This window comes from Mchenga conophoros, linkage group LG3 (genome assembly GCF_057382185.1).
Source record: "Mchenga conophoros isolate Kocher_MC1m ecotype Shallow Benthic linkage group LG3, M_conophoros_male_GT1.1, whole genome shotgun sequence".
Taxonomy (NCBI): Eukaryota; Metazoa; Chordata; class Actinopteri; order Cichliformes; family Cichlidae; genus Mchenga; species Mchenga conophoros.
The window spans coordinates 20,986,797-21,005,907 of record NC_140528.1 but is presented as its reverse complement, the minus strand read 5'-3'; the positions used below and the strand labels follow the sequence as shown (position 1 = coordinate 21,005,907).

Here is a 19,111-nt window from a genome sequence, read left to right as displayed (position 1 = left end):
CCTTTGCTACAATCACAAAGCTCTTCATTGAAATCAATGATATCAAAGCTGGAATCCAATGAGTCCAAGTCTTCTGCTGATTCAGCATCACATTCATCTTTGCTCCTTGTTCTGCATCCCCACCATGGACTTCATTCCTTTCCAAGCCAGCCTTGAGTGTCCTTTATTCAGCTCATCCTCTGCTTTACTTTTACACCTGATTTTAGCTGCTTTATCTCTCTTTCAACAAGTTTCTGTGCCTCAATCTTTTTCTTCTCTCCCTCATAACAAGACAGCTTCTTCTGCCTGAGAACATGTTGGAGTGATTTACTAATCCAGGGCTGCTTATTGGGGAAAATACTTCCTGTTTCCAAAGTAATCCCCATTTTTCCCAGAAAGAGATGTAAGTAGAAATCGATGATCTAAGTGAGAACATGAGCCTTTAAAAAGTCCCAGTGGGTGCAGTCAAAGCAGTCCCTCAGTCCCAGTATAGAGTCTTTGGTCCAGACTGGAACAACTGTGTGCCCAGTTTGAGCTCTCTTCAGTGCTGTGACCTGACAGACCCATAGGGGCCATCACATCACATTTAGAAGCTCCCCTAATGGAGCCACAACACATGTCCAACACTTAGTCTGTCTTGTTGGACCAACTGGAAGAAATGATTCAAGGACTTAGTCACAGAACAGAGATTCAAATCTCCAAAATCCAACTGGCTGCATCAGGACATATAGTCTGAAACTCTGCACAGTTTCCTGTTTGAAGCTGCTTCCTGTTGGCTTCAGCTGTTTGGAGTTTCCATTTTCTAAACTTCTACATTCTGAACCTTCTTCAGCTCTGAACAGATGATGAAACACTGAATGATTTCAAGCACTTTGTCTAATAAACTTACATCTTTCATTCTTTATACAGATTGAGGAGCTTTGGTTTGTCAGAGATCAGCTGTGATTATCTGACAGCAGCACTGAAGTCCAACCCCTCCCATCTGAGACAGCTGGAGCTGTGGGGAAACAACCTGAAGGATCCAGATGTGAAGCAGCTGTCTGATCTTCAGCAGAGTCCAGACTACAGACTGGAGACTCTGCTGTAAGTAGAGTGATGGAGTGAGTGGGTGGTGCTGTCAGCAGTATTGTACTAAACACAGTCAGTATGAAGCAAAGATCCAGTGTTTCCTGTAAAGCTGCAGCTTCTCAGTGAAGCTGTGAGAGGAGAATGGTGACAGGCTTCAGGATTGGACACAAACACTTCCTGTTTCTGACCTTTATGGTCACCATAGTAACGGCTGACACGCTCTGATCAAACACTGTCAACAGCCAATCAGCTCTCTGAACAAAGCAGCACGCAGACCAATGACTGCATTCATTTCCAAGTTTAAAGCAGTGAAGAACACAGTCTGTAGGTGAGGAAGAATTTAGTGAGAGCAGATGTTTGGATGGAATTCCTCCAGTTAACAGCTGGAACCGTCCATCTGGATTGTTGGGCTTGTTGTTGGGGTTCCTACAGAGCTCAGAGTGGACACACCAAGGTTCTTCTAATGAATGAAAGTCCAAACTCAAACTAGGAGGGAAAAACATTTTCATCAACTTCAATAAAAATCCAAAGATTAGAAAAAGTGAAGCAACAATGAGTCCTAGTACAGTCCCAGCACTGAAGTCCCTGCTGCTCTTTATACTGGATGTGCTGCATCACTGACTGACAGCTGATGAAGAGTCTCTGGAAACACTCGTTTATCTCCTCTGCTCTTCCTTCTTCTCTCTGCAGGTGGAGCTGATGATGGTAAACAGGATGGCGAGTGTGCTGAGAGAGGAGGAGCTGTGTCCTGATGATCCTGAGAGGTTGAAGCAGCAGCAGCTTGTGTGTAGAGACGCTCTGACTGGGCCATGTTACTGGGAGGTGGAGAGGAGAGCTTCATCCAGCAGTGACTGACAGAGGAATGAGAAGAAGTGCAGATGACTGTCAGTGCTGCAGAGTGAACTGCTCTGAGAACAGCTCCACTGTCAGACACAATGTAGAGTCCAGCATCATCCCTGTGTGTCCCTCTGGATCTGACAGAGGATCATCAGTGTATCTGGACTGCTCTGCTGCTGCTCTGTCCTTCTACAGTCTCTGCACAGTCTCTGTCTGACTCTGGCTTCAGACCCTCCTGGATCAAACTCACCTGGAAAGACTTTCAAACATCACTCAATAGATTTGAATACAGAATATATTTGATATATACTGTAGATGTACTGTAGAGTTGCAGTTTGTCACTTGTAAATACAGTCTGTGAGCAGCTGTGAGCTGAAAGATCTTTCTAGAAACAGGAAATGTTTTCACTCTTCTGTTGCTTTTTCATATATTTCCACAACATTAATATTGATCCCACCTGTCTCACCTGTTTCATGCTTTTATACATAATAACAGGACACGTGTGATCTGAGCGCTGCTGTGGTTGCTGTGCTGCACGTCTTCATTTAGATAACAGAGACATCTAGTGGTTCAGAGGGAGAACTGCAGGAGGTGGAGCTGTGTTTTAGCATGGAAAACTTTTTATCTTTTAGGCGCAGATACAAATATGACAAGTATCAGTGTGAGATACAAAAGGTCACATCAGTCAGCAGAGGGAACAGTGATCACACAGCAATGTAAGAATAGAAACATAACAGTGAATCTGGACATGTATACAGAGGGAAGCAAACAAACAGGATGTAACACTACATTAAAGCCACAAATGGGAAGAAAACAAACACAAAGGAAAATATATTTGATCTCAGGAATCCAAATCAGATGCTTTAGAGCAGGGGTCGGCAACCCTGGGCACGCGTGTCACAGCTGCCACGTGAAGGGTTAACTGATGGCACGACCATAGCTGGACTGGCCATCGGGCATACCGATGATGATTTTTCGTTTTTATGGGCTGATGATGTTTTTTTATTTTTTTGTAACGGTATAAACAATGAAAGATGGCGGATTGGCCGGATGCTGGTCGATGTGTAAAAATAAGTCAGTTGTTTGGTGGTGGCTTTGGCGGAGCTTCCACAGAGGCAGCAGGTGGATGAGGGAAAGGGGAGGCAGGAGGAGCAGAGACCCGAGGCGGCTGGCGGTCCGAGTGTCAGGTGAACTGAACTTCAGGTAAGAAGTTATGACCTGCAGTCTGTCTGGGTCAGATATAAACCAAGTTTAGGTGGAGTTTATTTTCCTTGTGCTGACTTTTTACAGTCAGTTATAATAACTCCCACTCAGAGGAGACCAGAGATCACATTAACATGTGTGTCTCTGTAGTAACAAACATGCCATATTAGCCCAGTTTATTTTTCTTATCATTGTTGTGAGGTGACCATAAATAGCATTTGTATTTTCTGTTGTACAGTTCATTTGCTGTTATGGATAAAAAGTCTTTCTTTGTTTCAAAATAGCTGATAAATATTCGTTGATAGCTGCAAACATCTGCGCACAAATATAATCCTATGAAGTGGTTCTATATAGTGTGTAATTTATTGCTAATGCAATCATATGGCACATTGACTTCTGAGGAAATGTTAGATGCACTCATCATCAGAAAGGTGTCCGACCTAAACCAGGAGGTTTAGAGCATCATAGAGTTTTTGTGGTTTGTTTTCTTTAAGTCATTTCACAGATTTTCTCTATAATTTCAATTCCTTGAATAAAACAACAAACTTAGGGGATGATTTTGTAATCCGACTTTATGTATGAAAGATTTGACTAAACATAAAACAATCTTCCAACTCAGTCGTCATTCTTATCTTGTGAAATCAAACCAAATGTTCTGTTGTCTCTAAATCAGGGATTGATGAAATCTTTGGTTGCATCCATTTATGAACATGTTCTCATTCATATTAAATCGTAGTCTAAGTCCTTCTTTAGAGGGATAAATGTCATTCATTGTCTTCAAATGTGTTTCTGTTGTTTTGGGGGGAAGTTTGAAGTCCATTGTTCAAAGTCTGTTAATGAAACTTTATGAAGTTTATGTAGGATGTTTTTCCTATTTTGTATTTGTTTGAATTATGATGTATTTCTGACTCTTGCTGCCATGATGCCAGGTCTCTCTTGAAAACAACATTTTTAATCTCAATTAAATTTTCACCTGGAGAAATAAAGATGATAATAATAATTTTGTCTTCAGGGAATCATTTCTCTGTAAAACAGCTTCTTCTGAAACTCTTGTTACATTTCTTGTTTATTGTTTGCTGGTTGTAGAAAAATGTCATCGTCTCTGTGTGAACTTAAACTCTACATGTGGTGTCAGCTATAAACCAGCTCTAGAGTCTAATAACGATGCTTTTATTATTGTCTGGTATCCAACCTAACCCTGGGCCTCTGGCTGAATGTGAAACACCAGCAGATGTTAAAAACTGTCTGGGTTACACGTGCATCACGTCGTGTGCTTCCTAACATGGATATGATTGGAATCTGGGCTGTTCAAGCGGTGCTGGTATCGTTGTTGTTTCTGAGACTTTCCAAATCTTTACTGGATAAAAACGTAGCAACTGATGGATTTAACATTTAGCTCTCAGACTGTCCCAGAAAAGGCGGAGGTCTGGAAGTTTATGTGAAGCTCTGTCTTGCTGCTCAAGTCTTGTTCTCTCCATCTGCACCTCAGCCATTTGAAATCTTGGCCTTAACTATTGATCTGTTTGGAAATCAGACTGTTGTTGGCTGCTATCAGCCTCCACCTGCTTCCCCCAGCACATCACCGTCTCTGGTTCAACTTTTATCTGAGCTGCATTTTAATGACGTCTTTCAGATGGATGATTTTCATTGGGACTGGCTTTCTTCTGTGTCTGATGAGTTTAAGGCACGCTGCTTGTTTTTAAAACTGACTCAAATTATTTAAAGCCTCACACGCCTTGATCCTAAACACCCAGATAAATCTGCTCTTATTGACCTTTTTTAACTAATATGCTGCGTAAGTTTTCCACATCTGCAGTTTTTGCCAACGACCTGAGTGATCACTGCGTAGTTGGTGCTGTGAGAAACACTAAAATCTCACGCTCCGAGCCCGCATCAGTTTGATCTGGGGTCGTATTAAACAGGCTGACAATGTCAGTTTGGGAACATTTACAGGAGAGTTGTGTCTACTTTGTGGACAGACACGCCCCTTTTTGCCAGGTCAGGGTGAAAGGTCGGGACAGGCCTGGTTTGGTTCAGTACCGGCCGATCTCCTACATGAGAGAAACCAGGCCTGGGCAGGAAGTCTGGCTCTGATGCTGATTGGCTACGTTTTCATTAGCTGTGTAATCGGATTACTGCCTCCATCATCAAGATGTAACTATTTTTTACTTTAACGACTGACAGTCCAAACGACCGTAGGAGGTTTTGGCAAACTATAAAGTGTCTCTGCCAGCTGTGACTCCTCAGAGCTTCCTCCTCACTTAAATATCGACTCCACTCCTGTGTCACACAAAACTGAAATGTTGCTTTAACAAACACTTTGTTGCTTCTTGCTCTTTGTTCAGCACAGTATCTGATGGTAAACCTCTTGCACACAACTCTGCTCGTAGTTCCTGCTTACTGATACCTTTTCCTTCACACCTGTCACAGTAGAAGAGGTTTGTAAGGCTTTGAATAGCCCCAACACCAGAAACTCGTCCTCACAATCGTTCTCCTTCCTTCTTGCACTTGGCTGCAAATATCATAGCTGAGCCAGTGTCTTATATTTTTAATCTTTCTCTACAACAGAAGAACACCACTATACTCTGTGTTCTCTGGTTAACTGGTCCTCATTGGTCTTACACAGGATGGTCCATTAGTATCATTTTATCTATCAATCTGTTTCTGGGTTACTGCCTCCTATTCATCAGAGTACATGTTAGGCAAACAGTTTAGTCACAGCCTGCAGTCTCAGGACATCATTACATCCACTGTTCCATCAGTTCATGCAGAGCTTGGGAAGAAGGCGTTCTCCTTTTCTGCTCCGTCTTCATGGAAAACATAACCGAAGGATTTAAGGCTCTCCGTTGATTTCACTTGCAGACTTCAAAAGACGTACACATGTTTTTGTGAAACCATCTCTGGGAACTTGTTCTCGTTTTTAATGTGACTGAGTACATTACACAAACTTTTCTCTTATTGTTGTAATTTTAATATGTGTGTCTGGAACAGGTCTCTCTTGTAAATGAGACATTGAGTCTCAATGAGCCGACCTGTATAAATAAAGCTTCAATTACAAAGTCCTTTGTATAAAAGCTCCTTCAGCTGCCAGTGGGACGTGCTGTGGCACTATCGGTTGCAGAGCCTTTATATTGTTAGTTAGAAACTACAAATATAATGGCTCACTGTATTTCAGAATCAGAGAAACTTTATTAATCCAGGAGGGAAACTGAGTTGTCATAGCAGCAAATATACAAGAAACAACAAGCACTCATATAAAGTGAGTGTAGAAACAGAGTTATGATAAATAAATATTCAGATAAATAATATCAATATATAATATAAATAATCTATAATCCAGTTTTGAGTTCCCTCCCCAGACGCCTTAACGCCCACTCACATCCTGGGCCATCTGACCTCAGGAAATCACATGATAGGGTGGGGCCAGGTTTCACAATGAGCTCACCCGAAACCCTGGCTGATTAGGACCCCCACCCGCTTTCACACCTTGGCTCATGTGATTACGTAGAGGATCATCAGGGGGTCCTTTGTCCCTCTTTGGGGGGAAACTCCCACTGGGTTTAAATCTGGGACTCCCCACCAACTGACCCTTAGAACTGAAGAAGCTTCTCAGATGAGAGGTGAAACGTCTTCAAGCAACTCAAAGAAGTCCAGACGCTTTTCTTTGCAAGCTCCTTAGTCTACAATGACCTGGATGACTGAGAACCGTCACAGACAACTCAGTCCCATATTTTAGGTTATTCTGAATAAATCGTTCATGCCCTCTCTTTGGAAAGAAGCTGTTGTGGTTCCTGGTCCTAAATCTAGTCGTCCAAAAGTTCTAAACGACTTCAGGCCTGCTGCCCTCACCTCAGTCTTTGAAAAAATCATCAGAAATGTGATTATGGAAGACACTGAACTTCAGCTTGATTCAATGCAGATTGCACATAAGCCCAATAGAGGAGTGGAGGACGTGCTTTTGATTCTACTTCACCTGATTGTCAAACATGTAGAGAGTAAAGGACTTCAGTTCATCGATTTCTCTGCTTCTTTCAATAACACAGCCCCAGATTTGAATCAAAAGACTTTTAGAACAGTTTGAAATCCGGACAAACCTGAGCAAGTGCAGTCATATAAATATCTTGATGACAAATGCTATTATTTTTCTGTAAAGCAAATTGACCTAAAAGTAAAGTAACCTTGATATGTCAGGATGTAGATGTCCCACCCAACAACGTCACCCAGCCCTGAAACATCGGTACTGTTCAAGGCAGCATTGCTGTCCACACGTCCATCAGAGTGTTTCTTTGGACTTCATGGTGTTGCTGCTCCCAGTATTCTCTGAGACAACCTCTGAGGCCATCACAGAGCAGCTGTATTTGTACTGACATTACATTACACACAGGTGCACTCTATTTAGTCATTAGCACTCATCAGGCAATGTCTATGGGCAACTGACTGCACTCAGACCAAAGGGGGCTGAATAATAATGCACATAACAATTCTCTTCACTCTGCTGACAAGAGATTCAACCCCCACTATGAGCACCTTCTAAAGAGCACCATTGAAAGTATCCTCACCAACTGCATCACTGTGTGGTATGACTCCTGCACTGGGTCCTGCAGGAAAAATATGACAACGGGTAGTGAGAGCAGTGGAGAGGATTGCAGGGTCCTCTCTTGCCTCCCTCCCCAGGAGATCTACTGTGCCTGCCTCATTCGAAAGGTCCTCTTCATTACAGGTGACTCCACTCATCTCTTCAACAGCGTCTTCAGTTTGCTGCCATCAGGAAGGATACTGAAGAGACCTTTTGACCTTTACATTTTCGTTAATATCTTTAAAACAGAAGCAGCAGAAACGAGAATTTTAGCAGCACAAACCAGCACAAGCGTAGCACAGTTGATTGACACCAGTTTTGTTTGATTTAATTAATGTGGGGGGGCTGGTTGACCTCTGGGGACCTCTAGAAATTTTCTTGAATATCTTTAAAATGATAGCAGCACAAACAAAAAATTTTACAGCACAAACGTAGCATAAACGTTTGATACCACTTTTGTTGGATTTGAAGAAGGTGGGAGGTCGCGGGAAAAACCAGCAAAAGAACTCGAGCAGCCGGGCTATGTAAAAGGTGTAGGGGGGCATGTTTGCGGTCACGTCCAGCGGGTGTGTGGGCTGTTTGAGTCATCTGTTACCAGGCAAACTCCAATGCAGCAGGCTGCTGAACACACACAGGCCTCCTGCATCCTCCTCTTCAGCTCTGCTTGCCCGATATTGTGACTTAAGCAGGGTCGGGCCTGGTTGGATGGGAGACCGCCTGGGAAAACCAGGTGCTGTAAGCTTTTGCACTTCCACACACAAACTGCAGAGGGCACTTCTGCTCCTGCTTGTGCTTAGAGGCATGAGAAGTTAACATTTATGGGTGATAAAATCCTTTTTCTATATTTTTAACATGAGAATATCAGTTTTCCATCTTGTGTTCCAGAGTAATCGGACAAAAGACAAACATAGAACAAGGAAAAAAGAGGCCAAGTGTCTCACCTATAAAACAAAATGACTGTTTTCTGAATAGTCTCACACAGATAAACATTTGCAGGGAATACCTTTTCCTTCAAAACAAACGTCACAGACTGTGTTTTTCTTTACTGATTGTATTTGAGTAGAAACTCAGATTAAAATGGCATCAGTGCTCATAAAATGATTTAACTGTAAAAGTAGGTGTAGTGGATCACTTTGCATAGATCTAGATAAAAGTGCTGTAAGCAAAGACTACAGTGGTCATTGAGCAGCTGTTCCTATAATGTGAATCTGGGATAAAGGCACAGATTATTTGTTTGCCTTTGTTTCCTGGTTCTTTCTTTCTTATCCAAATGGAAAAAGAGAGCATAAAAGTACTGTTTACAAGCAGCTTATCTATCTCATTGTGCCCACTATCATAAAATCTTGGTTGACTGAGCACTGAGCCATCTACCACTCGAAATTGAACCTGTGTGGGACAACAACAAAGTCCAGTATACTAAGTTTCAGTAATGTGCAGTTTTTTCTGTGGAAGATGTAAATCTAAATAGATGTCCTATTGTATGCATAATATACCACTGAACTTTATAAAACAACTTCTAAAAGCAAATTTCGATTTATTTTAGATTTTCTCAAATCCAAACAGTGCTAAAAGCATGCACACAGTCAAATATTTTTCATACGAGGTGCTGAAGGTTCTGCAATGTTCTGTCAGTGCGCCCCAGGGCAGCTGTGGCTACAATGTAGCTGCCATCACCAGTGTGTGAATGTGTGAATGATGTATCTGTGGCTTTTTGTCACACTTGGAAACCACGGTGTTGTGCAGCTATTTGCCTTGTTGCAGGGTTTTTAAAAAACTGCAGTTTTGATTTTAGTGAAAGACACCGTCTCATGACTCATTGAGTGCCGCGACTGACGAGCCAATCCGTGGCCTGCAGTCTGACGATGTCACATTTCCTGACTGCTTGGAACCCCGACTAAGTCGTCCTGTAGCCCACATCATAATGTTTCCATCTCTCTGCTTGACTGCGGGGATGCTATTTTTTGCATCACACTCCTATTTCAAAAGGTCAGTTAAAGCCACATAATTGGAATTTGGTTTCATCTCCCCACAGCACTTTCTCCAAAGTCTTCCCTGAATCATTTAGATGTTCACTGGCACTTGAGATGGGCCTATACATGTTTCTCCTTGAACAGGTAGCTACCCTATGTTAGCCTAGCTTTCTATCACTGATGCTCTGTGTGTATTGTTATGGTTCAAAATATGGGGATGGAGACAAGAGACAAGAGAAAAAAACCACAATAACAACACTGGTCCGACCGGGTTAAGTCAAACGATGATTTTAATGATCACACGCGTGGGAGATGGACACCGTATGCAGACAGCCTCAGATCTCAAAATGGTGGAGCATTGCTCAAACTCTTATAGCCTCTGGTTCTCCCACCTTATCATAAAAGCCTAAACATTCACATGCTTTTCTCTCACACGGCGCCTAAGCTACGACCTTGGCTCCCCGTTTATCTGCTCCTGCTGAGTTGGGGCAGAAAACTCCAGCATGCTCTGTTCTCTTCTAATCAGACAAATAAGGCGATGGCTTTCTGCAGCAGTATTATGCATCATAAAACAATATCATTCATCCACAATAAATCAGCAGTCTAATGTAATGCAAATCAGTTTAACTAATGCAATAGTTATCAGCTTCTTCTAATTCAGGAGAATAATGCAAACTAAAACTACATAATAATTCACAATCTTTAGTTAGGGGTATAACATGGCATAAAATAATATTATAATCTAACAGTATGCTGCTGCCTCTCTCTCATGTTACTTAAAAAATTAACCCCACAGCTTCAATAACCGTATCTAAAAATCTCTCAGTGAAAGTTACGGTTGTAGGTTTGGAAACATTTTGGGGTAGCCAGTGTTAAATAGAGACAGGGCCACATTCTTTATCTAGTCATTGTAATGAAAGAAGCACATTAAAAACTATATGAGAGTTTGCTTTTAACAAGCATGTAATGACTCTACTTAGTTTAGGTAGTCTTAGGGAGTCAAACTGAAAGTAGCATTTTGTGGATGTTTTCCCTGCTGCCCGATCCCATCAGTCTCTTAAAGCATCATTTTTATGCGCCCTGGTGTGACAGTGGTTTCATGGCGCTACAGGTTACCTGAGCACATCAGGTATATTACGGTTGAAAACCAGTGCCCGGCCTTCCAGTGGGTGTTCGACCCCTCGTGCACAGCTCAGGAGTCTAAACGACCCAGCAGTTATGGACATGTGTGTTTTTGGTGTGCTGTCCCTCGTTCTCCCTGCTTGCAGGTATATCTGTGTGTGTGTGGATGCCGGAGTTTCTGAGAGCACCCGTTTACAGGCACCTTCAGGCCTGGTGGGTGTGGCCCTGCCAGGTGGTTGGCCACACTTGAAGACCATCACACAGCTGATCAAGCCTTGTCAGAGGAGCTACTTGAGAATGCGGTGGCGCTCTCTCTGACGCTGGATCATTGCGTGACTTCACGTTAGTCTCTCGGCCAGTCAGTACGGATAGTCTGCCGCATTGTATGTGTCTTACGGCTGCCTGTTTGTTATCTCCCCAGGAGAAGCGTGGAGATGAGAGGGCAGCGAGCACGGGGTGCTCAGATACTGAGGAGCGGAGACAAGGAACACTAGCACTGGGAAGAGGACATTTCACGGGAGTCGGGAACGCACTGCGGATTTATTGTTATTTTCCATTCACTGTAAATAAACGCACTGCTTGCATTCAGAGCTCCGTGCCTGGCTCCTCCTTCCTCACATCCCCACGGTTGACGCTGGCCAACCGTGACAAATAGCTTTTCTTAGATTCATTATTAGTTCAACATTGACAAATAGTAGTTGACTAATATCAGGAGCCAAAAAGAAAACAAAAAACAAACTAAATAAATATTTCAGACGCTGAAAATAAATTATTACGGTTGTTTAAATTTGCTGTCAGCAAGTTAGGTCTAATGCATGTAGTCAATCTAATGAATCAATATTACATGTAAAAAGTACAGAACTGAAAATGAAACTAAAATATAACGGTAAATGAACTGGTTCTTGTATAAAACCTTTCTACTCTCTACAACTTGCCTCATTCATGCACTCACTTTTTTCTATGCTTTTTCTCTGTAAGTGCTTTCTATCTAACATTAATACGCATTCATCCTCCCGATGGATGCATCGGAGAGCAACTTGGGGTTAGCATCTTGCCCAAGGATATTTGGCATGCAGGCTGGAGCAGGCGGGGATTGAACCAGCAACTTTCTGATTAGTAGGTTTCCTGCTCTACCTGAGCTACAGACACCCCAATTTGTGGTGCTCTGGAAACAACACGTTCTCATCCCAACAGGTAACGATGCTATGTGACAAATCATCGGTACGTGTAAATGTGTTTTTTGTTCTAATCATGAATCGCTTTGTAAAACAAGACCTGATAGGGTTAAGGTTAAAGTTATGGTTAGAGTTAATGTTAGGGATAGGGCTGGAATGGACGGCTGGAGCCTCTCCTCCAAGTGTGTGTTACTGCCGCCATCAGCATTCTGTTGTATGCGCTTCGAGCCTGTACTTTTTTGCTTTAGCTGAGTAATGAAGTTGAATCAGTACTTTAACTTTCACTGGAACAATAGTATTTTTACTTCTACTTAAGTGGAGAATGTCTGATCTTTTGCCAACTCTGGCTGTCTCTCAGTCTTGGAATACCCACTTGTTGTCCAGCGGTGTCCTGGGAATATGGGAACTAGACAGACTGGGGAAACAATGGGAGGAGACACAAAGATGGAATCACTTTTACCATCTTTTATGTATTTGCTGGTCGTCTTATTTCTTCTATTTTGCAAGCACAGTGTTGCAATCATTGTCTTTGTGGTACAATGACACAGGTAGAATGCAGGTGTTTTCATGTAACACGATGCCAGAAAGATGAGTAATGTGTTTTGAAGAGAAGATAAAACATCATGTTTGAACAAAGATAAGCAGCAGACACGTCTGTGTGTGAGTTGTTCAGGTTCAGTAAGAAGGTAATATGTCTGCAGAATTTGTAATTCTTATGAAGATATTGCTTGTACAATAAATAAAATCCCTTTAACTTCTTCTGGAGAGTGTCTTTATATATTTAGTCATTTTGGGGCGATCCTTTATTTAGTAGTAACTCTAGTCGGGGATATATATCAGAGTTTACTTTCAGATATGAGCATTGTGTTTCCTGTGGATGAATGAATGAATTATTTATTTATGTAATTTTTGAAAGACTGGCTCATGTAAAATCTCTGAAAGTATGACAAAGCTCTCCTGTTACACTTTATGGACACCTGAGCGTCACCATGAGGGCCTGTCTTTATTCACTTTATTCACTGAAATCCACTTTTATAATGAATTCACAGTAATCACTGACACCTTCAGAGCATTACATTCATTAAAGACGTCTTCTACACCTACTCTTCCAGACGACCGACACATGCTTCAACCACTGCAGGTTAACCAGCCACTCATCAGTAAAGCAAAAACTAAATGTAAATGTCCTCATGTGGAAAAGACTGAAACACAACTCCCATATATCACTAATGTAACAGATCCATTTAGGGAGAGTGAGAACACTAGGCTGGATGTGTTTTAATGCAGGAACATTCATCATGTCTTCAGTTCAACAAATCATTTACATTGAATATGTGAGCTGGATGGTTACACGACACAATGTGATTGTCAACAATAACTGCAATGAACGCTGGTTTGAGGGCGGAGTCAAGGAGGCCATTTACGTGAAAAGGGAAAGACCCTCTCTGAATCAAGGAGGGGGCCTAAGGGTACATCTGTCACCATCTTACAATGCTGTGATTGCAGCCGTTCTCCAACTCTCTGTGAATGGTACTCAGGACCATTGATCAGTGGTTGTTGATCAATGGTCATGAGAATTTGCATAATCATGATTAAGGAACTGACCTCCCAGCCCATTGTTCCTTCAGTCGGCTGGTTTCTCTGACTGAAAACGCTACGTCCAGAAGAACAGAATCAACTTTTGGAGATTTACTTCCCTGATGATTGAGCACGCATCAAGACCTTTTAATCAGGCCAACAAATATCTTGTACTCAATTTTAGCAGCAGCCATTGTGACACTGATGATAAAACTTGTGTAAAAGTGCGAAGCTGTAAAAAAGTAATTATAAAAAAGCGTTTTTGTAGCTGAATGTTACTGGATAGCTGTTTCATCTGTAACACATCAAAATAACCTGCTAAGGTTTAATAGGCTATAAGGAACACACTCACTTCCTGAGCCCTGGGCAATAAGAGACGTTTTGTGTTTTATGATTTATTGATATGTTTGATCCTTTCTGACCTGCGTTAATGAAGCAGTCATTAGAGCACCATGTCCGCTAGAATAGTTCTGTAGTTTGATGCTTGAGTCGTTGCAGACTTGTTGAAACTCCCTCACCCGTCAAAGCAGCGTCTTTGTTATTCGAGTCCAGCAGATGGCAGTGTTTCACTGTCTGACGGCTGTCTGAAGCTTCAGCTGGATTATCCGTTTTCATGTTTGATTAGAGGTTTGTCTGTGTGTGTGTGTGTGTGTGTGTGGGTTTTTAGCCACGAGTTGTCCACGATAAAGCATATTGAATGGCCTGTCTAATATTGTTAGAATTCTCCTTTGGGTTAGTTTCATTACTCAATCGGGACATTTATTTGGAAAAAGAAAAAAAGAGGGAAAAAAAGAAAAAAAAAGAAAAGAATTAAAAATAAATAAATCCTCATAGTTTACATTTACAAATATCAATACTGAATGTTACGTCCCTCTGCAGCTTCTAATCGTCTCAGTGTTTTCAGCTGGTGCTAATTGGCCACACCTAGTCAGGTGTGGATAAAAGCATACCTGAGGCAAGCTTCCCGGCAGTGCACTAGTCTTTGCCTTGGTGGCACCAGCCATTTTAGCCAACCTGGTTTTCCATTTTAGGATGAAACCTCTTCTCACCCACACTCTGCTATTCATCTCTGTTTTTATGTTGCGGCTTTTGAGCCGGGTCGTAACACTGAAGATTACAAAGATCAACATTAAGACCAGTCTGTGCATTCAAAGCAGTGACAGAAAAGAGTGTGGGGCATTAACCCCCACTCACTTCACAGTTCACGTTCACAGCGAGCTTCGTCGAAATTTACAATGAGACCCTGAGGGACCTTGTGTTCACCGGCAAGTCCAGCAAGAGACCTGAGCATGAGATCCGCAAGACAGCCAGCAACGAATTGACAATCACTAATCTCACCTATGAGCGGGTCTCCAATGAGGATCAGGTACAGCAGACAGACATCTGTAGCTCAGAACAAATTAATTTCAAATCTGCTGACAAATTGTTACCAAACTTTGAAAATACATCAAACTTTATCGATGCTCTATGTTTTAAAACGTTCCCTCGTCCTCTCAGGTTCTCCGTCTGATTGCTTTGGCCAATCAGAATCGCTCCACTGCCCAGACAGCCCAGAATGACCGCTCGTCTCGCTCCCACTCAGTCTTCCAGCTGGATATTGAGGGAGTTAATGCCGGCAGGGATGTCAAGTGCAAATGTATCACACTGGAAGTACCAGCATCAGGAATGTGGCTTCTTCATTTTTGGATCTATAATATTTAGTCTGGTTAGTTATTGTTACTGTAACCAGTGCAAAATCTGCTCTGATGACTCAACGTTAATGTTTGAGCCCCTGAGCGCTAAAAGAAGTGTTTTGTAAAGTATTAAAACTACCTTTAATGGAAGGAAAAACGGATCACTGCTTCCTATAAGAGTTGGTTTTCTCTGTGTGTGTAGCCACTCTGTGCCTGGTGGACTTGGCTGGCAGTGAGCGAATGGTGAAGAGCCAGTCTCAGGGTGACCGTTTCAAAGAGATGACCGCCATCAACAGCTCACTGTCCAACCTGGGCGTCGTTATCGCCGCTCTGGCCAAAAAGGTCTGCAGCTGCAGTTTCTGTAGTCTTAGATGTCACACCTGCTTTCTTTACATTTACAGTATTAATGATTTTTTTGGCCTTTGTGTTCCAGGAGACTTACGTAGCTTACAGGAACTCGAAGCTCACGTACCTCCTTCAGGGATGTTTGGGGGGGAAACGGCAAAACGTGAGTTTGTTGACATCACAAATCTTTATAATGACGACACATAAAACTGAAGGAATTTATCCCCAAAAAATATTTAACAGCGTTTGATCTCACCACTTCAGATTGTGACTGTTTATTCTTTGGCACTAATTTTGGATGTCTTTATTTGCAGCTTGATGTTTGTTAACATTGCTCCGGAGCCCGACAGCTTTGGGGAAACTCTGAACTCATTGAGGTTTGCCAGCAAGGTCAGTGCAGTCTTGTTTCCAGTGTTCATTGGACAGAGTACATTAGTGATGTCCTTACATCAGCTGTTTATGGTAAACCAAAGCCATACTCCATATCCATTTTAATACCTTGGTGTGTAATTCATACTCACATTTTGTCTGAAGAGTAGGGATGTTCCTGGCGTCTTATTTACTAGTCGACTAATCGAGGGGGAAATAATTAGACTAACCAACTAATGTAAAACTAAGGAACATTCAGATATTGAGTTGATTTTCAGAACTGATTAATAGAAACTGTCAAACTAGACGCAGAGGTATCTTAAACCATTTATCACATTCTGTTAAATACAAATGAAAATGCATTACTACAAAAGATGTTCTAGTAAAATATGACAATCATTTGAGAATCTAAAAGTACGTCTAAGTGTGGCGAGAATGATTCAGGTAATACATTATACAGCCGTTTTCTAGTCAGGTTGTGGGGGCAGCAGGAAGGACTACTCCTGACCACAGCTGATAGATGTAAACTGGCTAGCATGACCAAGGATGCTGGGGCCTCCTACTGGTAGGACGTGCCCAGCTGGAACAGCCTCCTGGCCAAGGTGGCTGTCACCTTTTGATGTGAAGGAGTAGTGACTCTACTCTGAGCCCCTCCCCCATTGACTTAACTGCTCTCCTAAAGGAGAGGTTTTCCACCTCTCAGGAAACTAATTTCCTCTGCGTGTATCTGCGATCTCAGTGTTAACAAGAAGATCAGGGTAGATTAATAGATTTATGGTGTTTCTCAACAACAGTGCACCATCTGGTGGTAGATCGCTGCCTAACATTTAGAACACAATGTACCAGCATTGGGCATCAATTAAAATGTTAACAATTAGATTGAACGACTGGTAAGTCTGATACAGACTAGTGACAATTAGTCGACTAGTCACATAAATCCCTGATAGAGCCCACAGAAGTGGCCTGCACCATGTGCGTGGCTTGCTTTGCAGTTTAACCACCAAAACACTCGTCTGCAGTGGAATTTCTTTGAGCTAATCGATTCATTTATTTCATTTCTTCTTCTAATTAATGTGGAAAATGGTGGCAAAGGTGGCTGAAATGAGTGATTCCTAGAGTTACATGTCAGTTTACAGCATAGGGATTAAGTTTACAGTATAAATACCACTGAATTGTACAAGGATTTGAAGTTTCACTGTAACTTTAACATTTTTGACAATTTTGTTTTGTTTTCTCCCCCACAGGTGAACGACTGCGTCATCAGGACAGCGACTGCCAACAAAAAGTAGAAATTATAAAAAAAAAAAAAACCCTGAGTTTTCTACTTTTTAGGTTCATCTCAGGTTTCCACGCTGAGTTGGTCATGACAGTTGCCATGTGTGATGGCATGCCACACATGGTAAGCTCCACACCTCACCACCCGTTGATTCACTTTAGTTTAATTTACAGTCACTACTTTAAAATATTCCATTTATTGTTCAATATCGTTTCTTTATTAAATGTATTCATTTTTCCATCACACCTTCCAATGTTTATATGGCGTGCACACATATTAACCTTGCAAGGTCAAAGCTCTGTTTTATGTTATATTAATACATCTTTGTTTGAGTTACCTGGGGGTTGGTGTCTCCTCCTGTCTGGCAAAGGGCTGGGAGACCTGAAGTACTACTGACAGCCTAATTGGATTGCACCACATGCAGGTGAACGACTGCGTCATCAGGACAACAAAGTAGAAATTATTAAAAGAGTAACTTTTATATATGTGCGTTTAAAGCAGGGTGTCAGTTTTTTTTGTTTTTTTTCCACATATGTTGGATTATGTTTCTATATATATACTTTGTAAAGGGTATTTTAAATTAATGAAAATGAATAAATATGATTGTTTCTTTTACCTGTTTCGATGTCTGCCATATCATTAGTATGTTTCGTGGGAATTAAATGTTTATTTAACATGTACGCTATTACATTTACTCTACAAATAAAACCAAATTTAAAGGCTGTTGCATTTTATTGCCTTTTTTCTTTCCTTTTCTTAAAGTTATGAAGGCATCTTGGATGCCATTTCAGTGAGTGGGGGTTAATGCCCCACACTCTTTTCTGTCACTGCTTTGAATGCACAGACTGGTCTTAATGTTGATCTTTGTAATCTTCAGTGTTACGACCCGGCTCAAAAGCCGCAACATAAAAACAGAGATGAATAGCAGAGTGTGGGTGAGAAGAGGTTTCATCCTAAAATGGAAAACCAGGTTGGCTAAAATGGCTGGTGCCACCAAGGCAAAGACTAGTGCACTGCCGGGAAGCTTGCCTCAGGTATGCTTTTATCCACACCTGACTAGGTGTGGCCAATTAGCACCAGCTGAAAACACTGAGACGATTAGAAGCTGCAGAGGGACGTAACACCTCCTCCCTTAAAAGGGTTCCTCTAGGACCCCTAAACAAATTAAAAGTTCCTCTGAAGCAAGTTGGCATCTTTAAGCATGGATGCCCCTACATGAGGATCTGAAGTTGCCACACTGAACACACAAAAAGTAACATGTGACCAACACAAAAGAGCACAACAGTCAAACCCAAAATGATTACCTGACCTGCTACAACACAAAACCAAAAGTACACTAAAAACAACAAATCCCTTACTTTCCCTACCCTAGTCTTCAGTGGTGTACCAGGCTCGAGGCAACTTTAAACGCGAACTCGAGAGCAGGCAGCAGACCAGAGATATAGTCTCCTACCAAACTCTGAAGCGTACCCCCACCCAGGATAGCCACCAAACACAAACTAAAACAATAAAGCAAAACAACAAACAAGTGCTTCGATGGAAGGGCAGCACAGTCACCCAGCTGAAACACACTAAAGGGAGTTTGCTCAATTACACTGAACACCATCACTCACCCACTTAAAAGCAAAACAAACTGACATTCAGTCTCCACTAAAATGTCCAAAGATCCCGGACGAGCCACCACTTATGTTATGTATAGTGTGATTTGGCCATCTGAACATGCTACCTATATAAATCCCAGCAGGAAGCATGTTTTAATAGTGTGATTGGGTCATCTGAACACGCTACCTATATAAATCCCAGCAGGAAGCATGTTTTAATAGTGTGATTGGGTCATCTGAACACCCTACCTATATAAATCCCAGCAGGAAGCATGTTTTAATAGTGTGATTGGGCCATCTGAACATGCTACCTATATAAATCCCAGCAGGAAGCATGTT

At 41.9% G+C, this 19,111-nt stretch overlaps 1 protein-coding gene and 1 pseudogene across 1 annotated transcript in view; both read left to right on the top strand.

Annotated features, from left to right (window-relative positions):
- Window positions 1–19,111, top strand: part of LOC146577641 (protein NLRC3-like) — a 142,735-nt gene that overhangs the window by 17,410 nt on the left and 106,214 nt on the right. The window lies entirely within an intron of this gene.
- On the top strand, window positions 12,470–18,294 carry LOC146577646 (carboxy-terminal kinesin 2-like; annotated as a pseudogene).